The sequence below is a fragment of the Myxine glutinosa genome, chromosome 1, assembly GCF_964187855.1.
Source record: "Myxine glutinosa chromosome 1, kmMyxGlut1.1, whole genome shotgun sequence".
NCBI classification, from domain to species: domain Eukaryota; kingdom Metazoa; phylum Chordata; class Myxini; order Myxiniformes; family Myxinidae; genus Myxine; species Myxine glutinosa.
This window is the reverse complement of record NC_136261.1, coordinates 393,313,930-393,334,374: the sequence shown is the minus strand read 5'-3', so window position 1 is coordinate 393,334,374 and position 20,445 is coordinate 393,313,930. Positions and strand designations below refer to the sequence as shown.

Here is a 20,445-nt window from a genome sequence, read left to right as displayed (position 1 = left end):
CCTGGCTGGGGATAGTCCCAAACAAATTTTAAAACATCATATTACAGCAGGTGCATGGTACCCGCTCCGGCGGCCATTTGGGCAGGACAAAGACAACATCTCGGGTCCGCCGGAGGTTCTATTGTGTTAATATGGGGCGCGATATACAGGACTGGTGTCGGAGATGCGACGCCTGTACTGCTAAAAAGGGACCAGCATGGAGGATGAGGGCCCCCCTTCAATTACACCAGGTGGGGGCCCCCCTTCAACGGGTGGCTATGGATGTTCTCGGACCGCTACCCTGCACCCGCCAAGGTAACAAGTACATCCTCGTTGTAATGGACTATTTAACCAAGTGGCCGGAGGCCTATGCCCTCCCCAACCAAGAAGCCGGGGTGGTGGCACAGGCCTTCGTGGAAGGATTTGTATGTCGGCATGGGATTCCACAGGAGCTGCACACCGATCAGGGTCGAAATTTTGAAAGTCAATTGCTAAAAGATGTGTGCAGACTCCTGTCAATTAGGAAGACACGGACAACGCCCTTGCGGCCACAATCCGCCGGGATGGTGGAAAGGTTCAATCGAACATTGGTCCAACAACTGGCCTTGTTCACCACCACCCGTCAGGATGACTGGGACGAACATCTCCCGTATTTGTTAATGGCCGACCGAACTATCCAGCACGGGGCCACCGCATGCAGTCCAGCGTTGCTTATGTATGGGTGGGAGTTGCGCGCTCCCGCCGACTTGCTATGCGGTCCCGTGCCAGAGACCACTGATATCCCGCCGAGGGAGGGCTATGCACGTCACCTGGAAGAAGGCATGGAGAGGGTCCATGCCTTCGACCGCCGCCAGCTCCATCTGGCGGGGGCCAAGATGAAGCGCAGGTACGACCACCGGAGCCAGGGGAGTCAGTACGCTCCGGGGATGAAGATTTGGTTCTTCAATCCCCGGAGGCGGAATGGTAGGTGCCCAAAACTCACCTCTCCCTGGCAAGGCCCGGGGGTCGTCCTGTCGCAAGTCTGTGACGTGGTCGTTAAGATCAAAATTGGGCCACGAGCCCTCCCCTGGATGGTCCATGCCGAACGAATAAGACCCTACACCGGCGAGGAGGTGCCCTCATGGATCGCCTCGGCTCTAGATGCCGAGGCGGGACCCAGTACCTCTTATGAAGGGGGCTCATAGTGCCAGAGGACTGGGGCGTGATAGTGATGGCAATAGTGATGTGGAGGGATGGTAAATCTACCATCTCTCACATTACTGCCCGGGCACATGAGCAATAGTTTTATGGGGTTTTTGGCTGTACAAACTAGCCAGGGAGGGCTTGGATAATGATTAGGGATTTAGAAAATGACAATAGGTAACTTGAGATTTAAGTAGTGACTTTTGTACAGGCAGTAGGGGACGTAGGTAGATTAGATGGACGATAACGATGTGGGAGTGCTCAGTATAAGGGAAGACTGGGAGCACGAGTTTCAGAAGGGAGTAGTTAGATTAGATGAAGCAGTGTGTTTGTAGTGAGAGTGATGAATAAGGAATTGTGAATGGAAGTTCTTTGTGGTGAGCATGATGAATGGTATTGTATGGAGTGAATGGCTTGCAAGGTGTGCAAGTGAAATGCAGGTGTATGGAGAATGGTTGTGTGGAATCAATGGTGTGGAGTGAGTGGAGTGAGGAATGTGTAGTGTGGAATGGACGGTGCGAAGGAGTGAGTGGGGGAAGGATGGACCCCCTCACGAGTACCCGGGTCGGGTAGTTTAAAAGTAGGTAGAGGGAGTAGAAAAATTTGGTGGATATTGACATCTGTAGTGCGGGTAGTTGAAAAGAAGTGTGTGATTGGGTGTGTAAGTGAAATGGAATGGCTGGGCGTGTGGCCTGTTAAAGGTGTGGTTGGTTGAGCACTCTGCCACTGTTAGTCTGTCGGCCAGGTGAGGCCGCAGGGAGGCTCTGGGAGCCAGATTAGAGTTCAGTGGGGCCCGAGGATCCATGGGAAGGACCCGGGTAGCCCGATGCCAAGGAGGGTATAGACGCGGTGAGAGCGCCAGGAGGGCCTTCCCCAGGTAGGTAGGTTAGGGTGAGGAGCTAGGTAAACTCGGGTGGCAACTGCAGTGGCGGAGGTGCGCAGGCAAGTCAGACCTGCTCGGGGAGCCACACGACCCAGCCCCAAAATTGTGCGAGGACACAGGGTGCAGAATCGGGGGAGTGAGGCCCCAAATTGGTGAGCGCCACAGTATGTTCAATGGGAATTGGTTTTTAGAACCGCATAGAGTAAAGTGGCCAATGGTTTGGCAGGGAAAGACCCCGGGTAGTGTAAAGTGTGTTGATGTCAATTAGAAGATAGTTAGGATGAAAATCTCTTCGCACCATCCGCATCCACTTACCAAGGTGACCAAACTCCACACCACATTTTTGTGCAGACATTTGGAATGAAAGACACATCATGACGTGGCGGTGACATCGTTTGCATTCCATCTCTTCCTCCATCAGAGGAAATGATGACAAATTTGGCTTAGGAGGGATTGATAAGGGATTGGGATTGATAATGAACGGTAGGGACGAGCTTTCTTGGCTCGCTCTCCTGCGCTCCTCACATTAAATTGCCTTGTATGGATGTGTACTCTTGTGCCCTTGCACCCCACTAGCCCTGCTTTGTCTTCCTTCCCCACTCATGGACCGTGGTCTTTGTGTGCCGAGGGGAAAGTGTGCAGGTGTCGCAGTTGTGCGCCCGCACCCTCGCTGCTTGCCTGCCTGGACCGTTACACCACCTATGGACCACACGCTTTGTGGCCAAGCCCACCATATATGGATCATACGTTCTGTGGCCTGGCCCCTCTGCTGGCGCGAACCATTGCTGCCAGCATCTTGCTTGCGGACCACGGTCGAGGTGGCACCTATGCCAAGCAGGTGGACCACCTTAGTTGGCCCCTGCTGGCCGTAATTAAAAAGGTGGACGGGGTTTGTGCCCTTTTATTTTCAAATAGGCAGCAAGCAAGAAGACGCCAAGAAACATCGGCCCAGCAGCCATCGGCCCAGCGGAGAAGACGCCAGTTTATTTTTGAAAAAATGTATAACTGTGCACTGGATGGTGCTGATTGTGGTGCTGATTGGTGCTTTTTGGTGGTGCTTTTTGTGCTTTTAGTGCACTTTATGATTGATTGTGCATTTCTGTGCATGTGGGTATGGTGTATCGGTGCATTGCAGTGCATGCCTTTCCTCTTTTCAAAAGTTCTTCTTTTGTTTCCCAAAAAAAAGACAGGTCCTGGGTGATAGTTTGTAAATACGAAATAGTAGTCTTTGTAAATAATGCTCCCCACCAGCTAAATGTTTAGTTTGAAAATTAATTCCGCAATTCAGTTAGTCTGTGGGAATGAGTCTGTTAGGTAGAATGCAACGCAGCAGGCGGGACATATCTAGTTTTAAAATGTCGCACTCAGGGTGAGGTTAATACGAGAGGGTAACCACACCGAAGTGTCATATATAACTGTAAAAGATATCCCTTGTGAAACGGCCCGGGACGGGCCTGGCGAAAGGGAGGGTGCTGTGTTACGGTTTTTAGAACCTGCACTTGTAAATAATAATCCATTATAAATAATCCCCTGTAAATATTCCCATCTTCAAAAGGTTGAAGGTCGCACCCTAATTAGTCCACAAGCAACACGTAGAACACCATAGGAACTCCAGTTATTTCATTAGTATGTGTTTCAGATAAGGCTCTGTTTCCAAAAGTTTGACTCTGCGTTGTATTAATTAAATAAGATTAGGCCCCAAAATTCTTTTCAAAAGCTTTGGCGGAGAGTGGTTTTCTATCCCCCAAGACTCCATTGCCCATGTGCTCCAGCTTGGTAAAGAAGGGGGAGGAGTTATTGGAGCGAGGCGTAGCCCTGTTAAGGGCGGAGTTGGTGAGCCCTCGCGACCAGCCAGGGCCGAGGCGAGCTCACTGTGGGTGTGTCCAGAGAGCACGCGGCTTGATATGCGAGCACGTAATATAAGCGCTCGCGGATGGACTACTTAGAGAGAGCTGCGTGAGAGGGCGTGCTGCTTACGACAGAGAGAAAGCCAGATACCCTCCCCGCTTTATGAACCCCGCCAAATAATATCCGCTTGCATCCCAACGCTATACGAGCAGCGCCACCTGCCGGGTTTCGCCACGGAACTGAAGCGTGGATCGGAGCCGGAGCGTGGACCAGGGTGAAGCGTGGATCGGAGCCGGAGCCCATGCTGCCCATCTGCTTGGACCTTCCTTCCTGCTATTCCCCTTTCGTGTAAGTCTGTTTGTGTTGTCCTGGGCGTGTTAATTAAGACTGTTTAAGGCTTGCCTGGTGTTTGCTGCTTCTTCTTCTTCCTTTGTACATGCCCTTCTTTCGTTTCCTCTTCGGGTTTTTGTACGTAATTAATAAATCTGTTCTTCCTACCTTTTGGTTTCCTCGCCATCCAATCGTTTTCGTGATTTCTCAATTGAGTATACGTGGCACAATTAGAACCGCTCAGAATCGGGTTAGTCTTTTTGCTAATGGCTCGAATCGCGGATTGCTAAACCGCTCGGCAATTTCCACCTGTCCGTGGTTCGAGCGGGAGTTATTTCCCTGCTTCGCGGAGGGATTGGCACGCAGGTATTTGGGACTCCATCTTGACCAATCACCCTGGCCAATCTCGTCCGCGGAGGAGCGTTATAACTTCCAAAGGACTCGGGTCGGTCAGTCACGGACAAGGGGACTAACCCCCCCCCCCTCCCCTTGGTAAAGGGAGCGCCAACCCTGAATCCTCAACAATATTTACCGATATGAACAGTGATGTGGCTGTTATTGAAATTCTAAAGATACTGTTTTGATTTTGATGATTTACGTGCGATATGATTTGACGGATGTTTATATGAATCGTTTAAAATAAAAAAATTCTGCCTTCAATTTCTGATATTTTGCCTTTTCATTTCGGCTTCCCATTTGAAGCCCCGCCCGTAGGGCGGGTACCTTTGCTAGTTATAAAAATTTCACATAAATCACATGAAAATTGATGATCTGATGTGACGCTGACTTTTGACCTTTTGATAAAATTATTAATATGCCTTCTCCATATCTTACTATAATTCACCAAATGTCCATCTGTCTGTCTGTCTGTCTGTCTGTTCGAAGGTACCGTAAAAACTGCTGAACCGATCTGCACGATATTTTGGGTGGATAATCCTGGGATCTCCAGGAGTAAAATAGGCTATTTAGTTTTCGCAATTTCAGCTTTGGTCTCCAGAATTCTCATGTTTGGACTCCCGCATAACATTCGCGTTCACATAACGTTCATTGTTCTCATTGTGACGATGTTGTTTTCCTGGGTGCCGCACAAACGGCTGCACCGATCGAGCTCGGTGACCCCGGACAAAGACCTTTTATCAGGACACGGGTTGTTAGAGGACACAGGAGTACATACAACATCGGGAGTACTAACTGCACGCGTCTTCAGTATCAAGCTTATATCTGTCATGGCGGATCTGAAGAGCGGAATGCTTGGAGAAGTGGTGGGCTACTTCGGCATGAAGGAGGATCAGAAACGTGGACTCACACATCCTGCTGATACTTGCTCCCACATGACGTTATTTTCCCAGGTGCCGCACAAATGGCTGCACCGATCGAGATTTAACAGATGTTTATATAAATCGTTTAAAAGAAAAAAAAGCCTTCAATTTCTGATATTTAGCCTTTTCATTCGGGCATCCCAATTGAAGCCCCACCCGTAGGGCGGGTAACATTGCTAGTCTTTACTATAATTCACCAAATGTCCGTCTGTCTGTTCGAAGGTACCGTAAAAACTGCTGAACCGATCGCAAAGATATTTTGGGTGGGTAATCCCGGGACCCATGGGAGTAAAATAGGCTATTTAGTTTCCCCAATTTCAGCTTTGGTCTCCAGCATTCTCAGGTTTGGACTCCCGCATAACATTCGCATTCGCATAACGTTCATTGTGACGATGTTCTCATTGTGACGATCTTACTATAATTCACCAAATGTCCGTCTGTCTGTTCGAAGGAACCATAAAAACTGCTGAACCGATCGCAAAGATATTTTGGGTGGCTAATCCTCGGATCTCCAGGAGTAAAATAGGCTATTTAGTTTTCCCAATTTCAGCTTTGGTCTCCAGCATTCCCAGGTTTGGACTCCCGCATAACATTTGCGTTCGCATAACGTTCATTGTGACGATGTTCTCATTGCGACGATGTTGTGACGATGTATGTGTTCATGGTAGTGTTTGACGTGATGGTGTGAACGTAATTTCGTAATGTTTTTCTTTTCGTAATCCTTTAATGAACGTTTAATGTTTAATGAACGTTTAATGCCCTTCGATGTCCGGGGCTGCACGCGCGCTACACTGGACGGGCCAGCGTGTACCTTGCCCTTTGCCGTCAGGCTCGGGTAAACCGCTGAGCCCCATCAGTGATGGGGACTGGGGCTTGAGACAGTGTCCCACGAACGAGGAATTCCCAGTCAGCACGAGTCATGAGCTCACGTTGATCAAGTCCATGCCCTTTGTACACACCGCCTGTCGCTACTACCGATCGGACAGTTTGATGAGATCCTTGGATCAGCCCCTGCACGGGCCGTTCTCGGCTCGTGCCGGTGGACCGAAAAGATGAGCGAACTTGACTGTCTCGGGGAAGTAAAAGTCGCAACAAGGTTTCCGTCGGTGAACCTGGGGAAGGATCATTATCGGGACAACATTAGAGCAAGCGAGACACGAGACGTACGTGGTACGTGATCGTCCATGTACTGTTTAGCCATGTACTGTTCAGATTTTGATGATTTGCGTGTGATATGATTCAACAGATGTTTATATGAATAGTTTAAAATAAAAAAGCCTTCAATTTCTGATATTTTACCTTTTCATTTGGGCTTCCCAATTGAAGCCCCGCCCGTAGGGCGGGTACTGTCTGCTAGTGTACAATAATACGAACATAATCATAAGACTTAAAGCAAACAAACAAAAACATTTTTGGGGGGCAACCCCTCCCCCTCCTCACCATGTATACCTCTTCAGACCCCAATTTTCTAATGCCTTGAACAAACATTGATACATCACAGGTGATTAAGGTTGTGGTGAAGTTTCATTGAAATTGCGTGTGTAGTTTCAGAGAAAAGACCAAATACCTACTTTGTGAGGGGGGGGGGGCAACCCTTCCCCCCACGACTTCCACAGACCCCTTGAAGGGCCGATTATTTTTTAATGCTGTGAACAAACTTTGGTACATCACGTTTGGTGAAGGTTGTGGTCAAGTTTCATCAAAATTGTGTGTTTGTAGTTTCAAAGAAAAAAAGCAAATACCTATTTTGGGGGTCAAACCTGGATCCACTTTGACCCCCAGTCGACCCTCTTAAACCCTGTTTTTTTTTCTAATGACGTGAACAAACTTTAGTCACAACGTACCATATATCATTTATGCCAAGTTTCGTCACAATCCCCTCAGCAGTTTCGGAGAAGAAGTTGCAAGTGTTTACGGACTGACGCCATCGCATAAACTGCCCGGAACTACGTTCCAGGTGAGCTAATCATGTGTTGATTAATGGTATTGAAGGACTGGACTGGCAAGATACCTTAAAGTTGTGCACAGACGTCTGAGCTGCATTGTCTGAGTTCAAATCTGGATAAATCTATCTATAATTCCAGCAATCTCTGTGTGTGTGTGTGTGTGTGTGTGTGTCTGTGTGTGTGTGTGTGTGTGTCTGTGTGTGTGTTTGTTTGTCTGTGACCGCTGTTTCTCGACAACCACGGGTCCGATATACTTGAAACTTGCCAGGTATATTGCTGGGGACCCGAGGATGTGCCTTTTCAAGGTTTTTAATTAATCGCAGAAGTAGTTACCGAGCTATGTCCAAAAAACGATTCAACCAATCAGAGAGCAGCGAGCTATCGCGTGTGCCGAACGTGGCGAACACACTCTGCCTCGGACGGCACATTTGAGAGCGTATTCATTTATTTCACGTTGGCAAACTATGTTGCCGCTATGTTGGCGTTAAACTATGTTTTAAAACTAATTAAAACCATTTCATGTAAATAGAGGGGGGGGGGGGGATTGTCACTGTACTCGCAAGCCGTTCGCCGTTCGCTTTGGCGTTGCGAATGGACCAAAACATTTCATGAACCAAACCATTTCATGTAAAGCGTTCGCCGTTCGCTTTGGCGTTGCGAATGGACCAAAACATTTCATGGACCAAACCATTTCATGTAAATAGAGGGGGGGGGATATAATTTTAGATATATATATAGTACGGGCATGCCCTAGTATATATAAACTGCCATCCTGGTTTATCGCATGCATTGAATTCATCAATGTGTGCACCATCCTATGGATGAATGTTAACAATGCAGCAAACCAAGGTCCCAGTGTAAATGAGCATTGAATGACCTGAATTCCTCCACAGAACAGCGTTCCGTCAACTATTGCTGACGATTCGCCAACAAGTGATGAACAGTGGCGGATGTGAGCTTGTATTGTTGGGGTTTTCATACTTGTGCGACTTAGAAATGCCTGCCGCTGTGCAAGAATTTGGATAGAGCTTGAAATGGCCTTATGTTGCAGAGCTTTTCTTGGTTGCTTTATTCAGCCGTCTTTGACGCGAAGAGCCTTGTGTTGACTAACTATCGAATGATAGTCACAACTGGGGATGATTGATGAGGTGAGAGCCGATTGGTTGTTTCCTCCAGTGACAGGTGAGAGATATCAATTGGCTTTTAAAACATGTAAATTGTAATGGACTCAGACTCCCAAACGGGCGACAAGACTGTTGGAGAATAATTATCTCCAAGACGCCGAGCAGAGACAAATGCGAATGAATGAAAATTAATAATCCACCACAATCCTCTGCTTTTCCTTGTTTCACCAGAGTCGTTTCAGTGCGCACAGTTTGCCTCATGAGGGGATTGTCTGACATTGAAGGATAGAACCACAGCTCAACGTACACTAACTCGTGCACTTGACCTCACGAGGGGAATTTTCTTGTGCTGGAGGATGGAACCACAGCTCAAAGTACACAGCAACCCCGAGGGGCTTGCACCCCTGCCTCACACCTTGCTCAGCTGGACGCTGTGGAACCAAGGCATCAAGATAGTTGGAATCTTCCGTGATGAAACTGAGTCTATGAGCCCATCACATTCACTGCACAGACAGGTTAGTGGTATCTCTTTCTTATCCTGTCTCCTTTCTGTTCTGCTCCTTCCATGCGTTGCCCCCACCCCTGCCCCAAAGGTTTCTGCAGGGAACACGTCCACCAGCAATCCCTTCTGGTGAAACTCCCAAAATGTAGGAAAACTGTTCACCTTCACCCTTTCATTCCCCTTTTTAACCACCTGTGGAAACAACTTCCACATTCTCTTCCATCTCATTCTTCCCACCAAGTCTTCAAGACAACTGTTCATCACAATCCCAGATCATCCTCCATCCAACCATCATGCTTTCCACCCCCAAGTGACCCCCATTTCAAAGCATTCCCTTTTTCAGGTAATTGTGATTTTTCCCCAACACCCCTGCCCCCCCCCCCCCCCCCCCCGCCCACCAATCACCTCACCTCACCTCTTTTCACCTCTTTTCGTTTGTTCGTTGATTGGTTTCATCATCCACACTTTCCCCTTCCTCTTATTCCTGTGTTTCCTTCAACTTCTGCACAGCTTGGTCACCCCATGTCCCCTCCCCTTCATCTCACTGTCACTTATACTCTACTATTGTTATTTCCTCTTTACATTTTATTCCCTTCCATTCTGCTCGAGCTCTTTCAGGAGCCTTCATTAAGTGTACAAAGAGGGCACCAAACATACACAGATATCATCAGAAGTGATTCACACAACTCACCATTGAGATGGTAGCTTTGCTCCTCCGCCAGACCAAAGGAGTTCACATCCTCTATTTTTATCTGCAGAATCTCGGGAAATGCTTCCAGCTCCTCAACCTTCATTCCACACGCAAGCACAGTCGGCTGTTCCAATTCCGGTTGCACATGACAGGAATCCTTCTCAGAGCCAACTTGAGCGTACATGGTGCGTGAACCTTTACAGGCAAAAAACATCCCACTCTTCCTGATATTCCCTCCACTCTGAGTACCTTAATCTGACAATGTGCCAATATGTGAAGAACCTCTGTACTTGAGGCTTTATCTTCTGTTTAAATCAGTTACAGTACTTTTAACTTTCACCACACACTAACGCACACCCTGTGACCCCAAAAAAACAAAGCTGCATGTCTTAAGACAATACTGTAATTGTATTACATGTTGATGTGAATGTTGATTTGGCCACATATAAAACATTCAAAAGTTTAGATATTTTTGTAAAATCTCGGCCTATTCAGAAATGTTAGAATGAAGACATTCAATGGTGAGAAGGCCTTACACACAAGCACAGGTGATGTGTATGAAGCCTGGGTATTTGTGCTCAGATGTAATCCATGCCACAGATTTGCTAATATGCAGACAGTTTCCCCACATCAATAACTTTCAGGTAATAAATAAGAAACCAGTTTTAAGAAATCAGATGGAACAACAACATTCCTCTGGAACATGTCTGTGGGAAGTCAGGATTGAAGGACAAATTTCAAGTGTTTGCCCAGCTTGTGATCTTTTTTCATTGAATTTATTAAACACAATCTCCCTTTGAATAAATTAATAAGTTTAATAATACTTTGAATAAATTATTAATAATAAATTAATAATTTTGAATAAGTTAAATAAATTACGAAGTGGTTTTGCATGCAGTGCATTCAGAAAGTATTCAGACCCCTTCACTTTTTTCACATTTTGTTATGTTGCAGCCTTATGCTGAAATAGTTTAAATTCATTTTTTCCCTCATCAATCTACACTCAATACCCCATAATGACAAAGAGAAAACAGGATTTTAGAAAGTTTTGCAAATTTATTAAAGAGAAAAAACTGAAATATCACATTGACATAAGTATTCAGACCCTTTGCTATGACACTTGAAATTTAGCTCAGGTGCCTCCCATTTCTCTTGATCATCTTTGAGATGTTTCTACACCTTGATTGGAGTCCACCTGTGGTAAATTCAATTGATTTTGGAAAGGCACACATCTGTCTATATAAGGTCTCACAGCTGACAATGCATATGAGAGCAAAAACCAAGCCATGAGGTCGAAGTAACTGCCTGCAGAGCTCAGAGACAGGATTGTGTCGAGGCACAGATCTGGGGAAGCCGACAAAAAAATTTCTGCTGCATTGAATGTTCCCAAGAGCACAGTGGCCTCCATAATTCTTAAATGGAAGAAGTTTGGAACAACCAGGACTCTTCCTAGAGCTGGCCGCACGGCCAAACTGAGCAATCGGGGGAGAAGGGCCTTGGTAAGAGAAGTGACCAAGAACCCGATGGTCACTCTGGCTGAGCTCCAGAGATCCTGTGTGGAGATGGGAGAAACTTCCAGAAGGACAACCATCACTGCAACACTCCACCAATCTGGGCTTTATGGCAGAATGTCAAGACGGAAGCCTCTCCTCAGTGAAAGACACATGAAAGCCCACAGAATCTTGTTTCTCACAGTCTGAGAGTCCTTTAGGTGCTCTTTTGCAAACTCCAAGCGGGCTTTCATACCTCATCCCTCAGATCGGCAGTCTGCAGCCTCCTCGCTCTCTGCAAACCTGGACAAAACCACAGACTGGTCAAACAAGTGGAATATGTTTTTCAATCCTGCCAAATCTCACACTCTTACTATGTCTCTATGAAAAGACCGTCTGGACAACCCTTTTTGTGATCAATGTTAGCTCTTACACGAGCCTCGATCTTGTATGCAAAAAAAACCAAAGAAAAACAACCAAAAAACACCTTTTTCTGGTGTGGAAAAGTCAACATTCTCCAATGCTTCCCGCAAGCTCCTATACAAGAAACTTTGACGCAGGAAATCACTTGGCAGTTTGATTGAGTATCCTCTGTTTACGGGAGCATCAGGCTGTAGATGATCTTCACCTTGACATGTTTATTGAGCATCTTGAAGGTCTCCATGTCCATGCATTCAGGTGCACCTCGATAGATTGGAGTTGAAAGATTCAATTTTCCCAAGGCTTTCATCATAAATGAGTCCTTTCAGGGATATGGACAAATCTTGTTGTTCTCCTTTGTATATTTCTGAAGGAACCAATATAAATCAACTTCTACAAACTCCACAGAGCGAGCATATTCCAAACAAGGTTGTATAAAGGCTTTATGGAGTCCGACGAACATATCGTCATCGAGGTACATAAACGTGCTTTTGACTCTTCAGACTTTTGTTTTGCTTCCTTCACTCAATTTCATCTTCCTTTGAATTTCTTGGATTAGCCATGCTCCATATAATCCCCTCCAGACCTGAACGAGCCACTTCCTCTCAGCTTTAAGTCTCAAGCCATTAATGTATTACTGTGTTCAAAAAGTATCCGACCTTTATTTTTCGTGCATAAAAAAAAAGAAGCTAAGGAGGCGTTGATTGGTGCACGTATGTAGGCGATCCTAATGCGCACACGTTAATTTTTTCCCACCTGCAGAAGCTGTCATTCGACGGCAGACCGCCGATGAGTGAGGACATGTAAGTGAGCGCCGTCGGATTTTCGTTTTTGACAAAATGACGGAAAAACTTGAACAACGCTACTGCATCAAATTTTGTGTAAAGCTTGGCGATTCCCAAGTGGAAACGATCCGCAAGATTCAACACCGTTCATTCCATTATGGAGGAGGATTTGGGCTTCAGGACTTTGACTTCCGTTTCCGGTCTTGCTGGCGATGGTTCGTTTTTTCGCAGCTCCACACGCTCTCCATCGAAATCGAAGTTAAGACTTCCGTTTTGACTTCCGTTTCCGGTCTTGCTGGCGATGGTTCGTTTTTTCGCAGCTCCACACGCTCTCCATCGAAATCGAAGTTAAGTAATTGTTCCAATTTGTATTTTCGTTATAACTGTATTTCTTTTATGGTGTATGTACGTATATTGTCCCGTCAAAGATTTTCGGTGCAAATCTTTCATACCTGTATTGAAAATCGTGTTAATTCGTGTCGTCTTGAGGTCTTGTACAGTGTACACTGTACAACCTTGAGGCTTTGTTTTTCTCTCAGCGCCTGTCGTTTGTGATCCAATAACTTTCGTTCTCTGTTTTCGCAGTCTTTCCACCCCAAAGCCTACTTCCTTATGTAAATCTCAACTCAAAAAAACAAAAAAAAAAGACATTACCTTCTCTGTGCTCATTCGTTTATTCATTCTTATTCGTTCGTTCGTTCTTCGACCACGTGTTTCTCCCCCATTTCCCCAGATAGATTGTCAAATTTCAACTCGTTATTTTATCGTCCATGCGATATTGTTTGGTTATAGTTAGTTTTGGTTTGAATTTCCTGTAACTCGTAATTAATTAATCGTGTTCTGCTCCTCGTGTGTGGCCTTGTAGTTGTACCCCCGTCGGTGTTTTGTTAACTTAAGCGTGTTTTGCTTGGCTCTTGGTTTTTTCCCTTCTACCCCGAACATAATACTGTCTAACGTTCTAAATCCCCACCGCCCCCCCCCCCAAAAAAACAAAAAAAACAAAAACATTTATTTTCTTTTCTCCACGTGTACTGTTGTCTCATCCTGTATTTTCTGTCCAGGTGTGCTGTTCGCCCCGCCCCCATTATCTCCTTGCCATCCACCATTTGCCCTGTTCACGTGACTCGTGGTGGTCCCTCTCGGCTCTCCCCCCGTTGGTATTTTTGTGCATATAAGATTGTTCATAGTTCTGTTTAAATATTATTTAAATATGTTTAACCTTTCCCCTTCTGTTTTTTATTCAGTGGTATATTACAACACGCTGTTTTTCTTCCTATTTAAAAGGCTTTTCTCAATTTCCTCTCCAACTCATTCCACTTCAAAAAAAAGAAATTCAATATCTTATACGTCTCCCTCACTACATGGTCTAAATTCACATTCATTCCATCCCTCCTCCATCATTCTGAATCGGATTGCTAACTTGAAAATCACAACAAACCCAATTTGTTATCAATGTTCGTCTTTCATTAATCATCCACTTTCTAAACTCCCCTCTTGCCCCTCCCATCCAAATCCCCCCCCTTGCACCTACACTCTGAAACTTCCCCCTTGCCCCTCCACTCTTAAACTCCCCCCTTGCCCTTCCCCTCCTAAACTTCCCCTTTGCCCCTCCCCTCCTAATCCCCCCCCTTGCCCCTCCACTCCTGATCTCCCCCCTTTCCCCTTCCCTCCAAAACTCCCCCCTTGCCCCTCCCCTCCTAAACTCCCCCCTCACTCCTCCCCTTCAAAACTCCCCCCCAATCCCTCCCATTCAATTCTCCCCCCATACCATTCCTCTCCAATTCTCTCTCCTCCCCCCTCCTCCTCCAAGCTGCCTCCTCCCCACTTCGTCTCCCTTCTATCTCATACCTCCACCCCCCCAAACCTTCTACTTTCCTCTGCCCCCCCCTCAAACAACCCCTCACTGTGCCGCATCCCTTCACCATCAAACCTTTCATCCTCCTCATCCTTCCCTTTCTTGGAACTCTTCTGCAACATCTGAAACACTATCAACTGCTCTCCCTACCTCCCCCTCTCATCCTTCATCTTACCCTACTCCTCCCCTCCCCTGTCCTGTACCCGATGCTCCCCCTCTCTCTTCATTAACGGTATGGACCTCAAACATCCGGGGCCTTCGCTCAAACCTGACTGATCTCTCCATACAGGTTGCTTCTGACAATCCAGACTTGATCTGCTTAACAGAGACTTTCCTCCTTCAAGATGTCTCTGATTCCTTAATATCTCTTCCTGGTTACTCCCTCCTCCGGTATGATAGACCTGAGCCTCGGCCTGGTGGTGGGGTGGCTATCTTTGTCAAAAACTCTCTTCCTCACTCTCCTTGCACTGCTCTCTTTCCTCCTCACCCGCAGGAGTACCTCTGGTTACGGCTTCCTCTCCGCTCCCACCTTTTGTTCATATGTGTTCTGTACCGTCCCCCAAACAGTGATGACTCCATCTACATTTCAATGTCTGACAACATGGACCAACTTCTATCCACTCATCCCAACTCTCTCTTCCTCATATGTGGTGACTTCAACTGTCATCATGCCACCTGGTTGGGTGTGGGTTCCTCTCTCACTAGTCATGGCACCTCAGCAAAGGACTTCTGTGACTCACTGGGATTGACACAATCTGTCAATTTCCCGACCCGGATCTCAGCCAATGGAGTATCTTCTCTTCTAGACTTGGTTATGACAAACTTCCCTGCTAATGTCTGCTGCTCTTCTTCTGCTCCAATCGGTTCTTCTGATCATGTGCTTGTCAAAGTGGACATCTCTCTGGCCATTCTCAGAGAGCCTCCTCAGCGTCGACGAGTCTGGCATTTCACTCAGGCCGACTGGGACGGTCTTCAAGCAGCCATCAATCGTCTGGATTGGTCTCCCATCTCCACTGCCTCTGACATCAATCCTTCCTGGGAATTCTTCCAAAGCAAACTGATCTCTCTCATGCACAGATTTATCCCATCTCGCCTTCAATTGTCTTACCCTTCCTCCCGTCCATGGTACACTGAATCTTGTGGTGAGGCAGTTGCCCTGAAACAACTTGCCTTTGCCTCTTGGAAGGCTAATCCAACTGAAGGAAATCTCAGTTCCTTCCACCAAGCTCGGAACAAGTGTGTGTCTACCCTCAGGAGTGCCAGGAAGCACTATCTCTCCTCACTCAAGAATAAACTCTCAAACCTGTCTCCTTCCTCCAAATCCTGGTGGCATCTGGTCAAATCCGTTTCTGGTGTTTGTTCTCCCTCCATCCCCTCCCTTACCTCAAATGGCCACACAGTTGACATCACACGTGACAAAGCCGAATGCCTCAACTCTGTGTTCGCCTCGAAATCCTTAGTCCCAAACCCGTCTCTCTCTGTTCCCACCTTTCCCAGTCGAACCCAACTGCTCCTGGACTCTGTGTCCTTCTCTCCTGACAAGGTGGAGGAGTTTTTGTCAAACCTCGACTCTGATTCTGCAACTGGACCAGACGGCATCAGCCCACGGGTCCTAAAATCCTGCTCTGTCGCTCTATCTCACCCTCTCTCTGTTCTTTTCACCCTATCTTTTGCTCAAGTTCATCTGCCAGCATCCTGGAAATCAGCTAACATTACCGCTTTACACAAAAAAGGTGCAAAAACAGATCCTTGCAACTACAGACCAATCAGCCTGCTCCCAATTATCAGCAAAGTCATGGAATCCATCATTGCTTCGGATATGAAATCTTTCCTCTTCTCCAATGGCTTGATCTCTGATCATCAATTTGGTTTCAGACCAGGTCACTCTACTCTGGACATGCTGCTTCTGCTGTCTCAACAATGGATGGAGGTCCTCAATGCCAAACAGGAAATCAGAGCTGTCTCCCTTGACATATCAAGGGCCTTTGATACGGTCTGGCACCCAGCTCTGCTCACCAAACTCTCCTCCTATGGTATCCATGGAAATCTCCATGCATGGCTTGCGGACTTCCTCTCTGGTCGTAGTCAACGTGTGGCCCTGAATGGATTTCTCTCATCTCCCCTTCCTGTTCAGGCTGGAGTTCCCCAAGGAAGTGTGCTGGGCCCTGTGCTTTTTCTGGTCTTTATCAATGATCTCTCTGACTCTCTGGAAAATCCTCTCTATCTCTTTGCTGATGACTCCACTCTCTGCCGCTCCATTCCTCTTCCCTCAGATCGGCAGTCTGCAGCCTCCTCACTCTCTGAAGACCTGGACAAAATCACAGACTGGTCAAACAAGTGGAACATGTCTTTCAATCCTGACAAATCTCACTCTCTTACTATGTCTCTCCGAAAAGATCGACTGGACAACCCTCCCATCTACTTTCTCAACAATCCTCTCCAAGAAGTTCTGTCACTCAAGCTTTTGGGTCTCACTATCTGCCATGATCTTTCTTGGGAAAACCACATTTCCAAGCTGGCCTCCAAAGCCAGTCGCCGACTGGGCATCCTCCATCGTGCGAAGTCCTTCCTCGGCACACCTGAGCTCCTCACCACATACAAGGCTTTCATCTGCAGCTCAATGGAATACTGTTCTCCCCTATGGGCTGGTGCTCCTGCCTCACACCTGGCTCGGCTTCACGCTGTTGAATCCAAGGCTTTCAAAATCATTGGAATCTCCCGCGATGAAGCTATCTCTGAGGGCCTTTCACTCACTCACCGCAGGCAGGTAGGTGGCCTTTCTGTCTTCTACCGACTCCTCTCCGGCCTTGCTCCCCCAGCTCTCTCTGTGCTCTGTCCCCCAAATATTCCTACAGGTCGCACAAGATCTGCCAGCAACCCTCTGATGGTTAAACTGCCGAAATCTCGGCTCTCTGCTCACCTTCACTCTTTCATTCCTCTTTTCTCCCGCCTGTGGAACAAACTTCCACACTCCCTTCAATCCCTCTCCTCCCTCCAGGTCTTTAAAACAGCTGTTCACCACCATCTCTTATCTTCCCCCATCCATAATCTTGATCTTTTCTACCCCCACTAATTCACCCCAGATCCACCTTGCTTGAAATTCCAACTTCTTTCCTGGAAATCCTGGCAGTGTCCATATGTTTATACCTCTCCCACCCCCCCCCCCCCTTCACATGCCTCCCCTCCTTCACATGCCTCCCCCCCAAAGCCCTCTCCCTCCCACAGATCTCTCGATGTCTCCATGTCTCTCGGTCCCTGCTCTCAAATGTTGTGTTTGTGTCCTTCCCCCTCTCTCCCCATCTTGTCTACCGCTCCCGATGTTATTTGTTTTATGTGTCTGTTTATCTTTCTGTGTGATTAATGTTCGCTCTTTCACGAGCCTCGATCTTGTATACAAAAAAAAAAGAAAAAAAAAGAAAAAAAAAAAGAAAAAAAAAAAAAGGAGAATCTCAGCGAAGTTCGTACCAAAGCTGCGAACGATTGAGCTGAAGCAACTCCGTTTGGAGATCGCACAGGACATGCTGGAGACTGTGAACAGCGATCCCAGCTTCCTCAACACAGTGATCACTGGCGATGAGTCCTGGGTTTATGGGTACGACCCAGAAACCAATTTGCAGTTTTGATGCAAGTTTGATGAAACACAAAATTTTATGCAGTTGCGTTGTTCAAGTTTTTCCGTCATTTTGTCAAAAACGAAAATCCGACGGCGCTCACTTACATTTCCTCACTCATCGGCGGTCTGCCGTCGAATGACAGCTTCTGCAGGTGGGAAAAAATTCACGCGTGCGCATTAGGATCGCCTAGAGTCCCTGTATAAAGAGAGTTGCGCCATGCGCTGACCCGAGATTTCTGGTCACGTGATTTCGTGGCGCCATTTTGTGTCTAACTTCACCGTGCGTGAACGTCAGCTTGGTACGGGAATGTTGTTTATTGCCAAACAAAATGACTGGTTGTTCTGCTTTTGGTTGTTCAAACCAATCTGGGAAATATAAGATGTATAGATTTCCAAGTGATAAAGTCAGAAGACAAATTTGGGAAGCAAAAGTCAGACGAAAGAGCTGGAGCTATTCTCTATGTATATTTGTTATATAGTGGGAAATAGACTGGTTTGTCGCCTGTGTGAGCTTCCTTGTGTTGGGCATTCGAGTGGGGGAAATGGTGTCGTGTGCAGTCAGGCGCAGAGAGCGCTTGTGAGTTGACAGAGGACATTGAGCTCAAGTTGTGTGATGTTGGTCATGTGACCAGAGTGGCAACCTGTAATTGGTTGAGGCTGCAATATAGGTGCAAGAGATAGGAAATACTGTCTTTTCTACACGTGTTGTCGAGGAAAGCAGGCTGTGTGTGTGGTGTGAAAGAAGTGAAATGGTCATGTGAACTCCCGGGGTCTCTTCTCTTCATACGGGGTCTCTTCTCATCCACGTGGCTGTCATGAGGTCTCTTGCACTCATCGCAGAAGACAGATGAGGTCTCTTCTCGCCGTATCATGAGCAGTCTCTCCATCTGTAGTCATATTCAAGTCTTCACTTGTCGGAGTAGTGATGAGTTTCACTTGTGAGGAGTGAACGGAGTGGTGATGAGTTTCACTTGTGAGGAGTGAACGGAGTAGTGATGAGTCTCACTTGTGAGGAGTGAACGGAGTAGTGATGAGTCTCACTTGTGAGGAGTGAACGGAGTAGTAATGAGTCTCACTTGTGAGGAGTGAACAGAGTAGTGATGAGTCTCACTTGTGAGGAGTGAACGGAGTAGTGATGAGTCTCACTTGTGAGGAGTGAACGGAGTAGTGATGAGTTTCACTTGTGAGGAGTGAACGTAGTGGGATGAAGTGTTGGTCTGGTCAGAGTGTTGTATTACGGGCAGAGTTTTCTTACGGTCTGAATGTATGAATCATGTTCTGTACTGAATGTATGAACCAAATTTTGTACTGAATGTTTACTGTGTTGGCCTCATCGTGTTCCTGGTGAAATTAAACAAGTTATGGTGAATACGACGTCTTATCTGTGCTTTTCCATATCTGTTCGACTAGACGAACCGTGCACACTGCAGGTATTTTTAAAAGTTTTTTTTCTGTTTAATTACGGCTTGGCGCAGTCGAAAATTAAGTGCTAATTAAGTCGCCAGCTATAAAACATATTAATCGATCAGGCAATATCCATCAGAGTTCTGGGCAAGGGTGTAGTAATAAATGAACGTTTCAATCTTACTAGATGCCGATGACGTTTTCCTTATGTCAGAGACAGAAGCTGACTTGCAGCTTGTTAAATCATTACAATGGAAATTGAATATAAATGTCGATTAAACTAAAGTTGTACACTATAGAAATATGGCAATACCGCGTACAGAATTTGTTTTAAGTGTGTTAGACTATATGTCGGCTGGAAGTCCTACACCGGAATTGCTCTCGGCACCCTTTTAAAAATATTGGATATGCCCACACTCCTTTCTAAAAGTTATTAAAATTCAGAGAACGACAGCATTGGTTTGTCTTACTTATAATGTTAGCTCTTATATGCAGTGTTGGCTTGTAATATGCATTGCCATACCACTTTTAATATCACCACACAGCTCTTTTTCACGGCAATAGCTGAGTTTTTGACAAAACAAATATCACCTGTATGTAATAATAAGACTAAATATGTGTAGTAAATTTTTTTTTAGCAGGTTTAGAATATATCACCCCATATCGCGAATGTACATGTATATCTAATCCGACACACTTAGACACAAAATGGCGTCCAAATTTGAGTTGACACAACTCTCTTGAAACAGGGACTCTAGGATCGCCTACATACATGCACCAATCAACGCCTCCCTAGCTTCTTTTTTTTTACGCACGAAAAATAAAGGTCGGATACTTTTTGAACACACTACGTACATGTTAGAAGGAGCAGAAAATTAAAATACCATCAGACCTCGTTTAGCGCAACCTTGTTACCTCCACCACCGAAGGTGGATGGAGGTCATGTTTTCACCCCTGTCTGTTTGTTACTTGGCCAAAAAAATTTTTTAGACAAGTATGTCAACAACTCTGCTTTGCGTGTGTGTTTGTGTGCGTTTGTCTGTCCTTTCACTTATACTTGCCAACTGGTCGAAA

At 46.3% G+C, this 20,445-nt stretch overlaps 1 long non-coding RNA gene across 1 annotated transcript in view; it reads right to left on the bottom strand.

Annotated features, from left to right (window-relative positions):
- LOC144889854 (uncharacterized) overlaps nt 1-20,445 on the bottom strand; it is a 35,675-nt gene that overhangs the window by 10,713 nt on the left and 4,517 nt on the right. Inside the window, exon 2 of the long non-coding RNA XR_013622116.1 lies at nt 9,805-9,999. This is a non-coding gene — a long non-coding RNA (uncharacterized LOC144889854). The remainder of the gene's footprint in view (nt 1-9,804; nt 10,000-20,445) is intronic.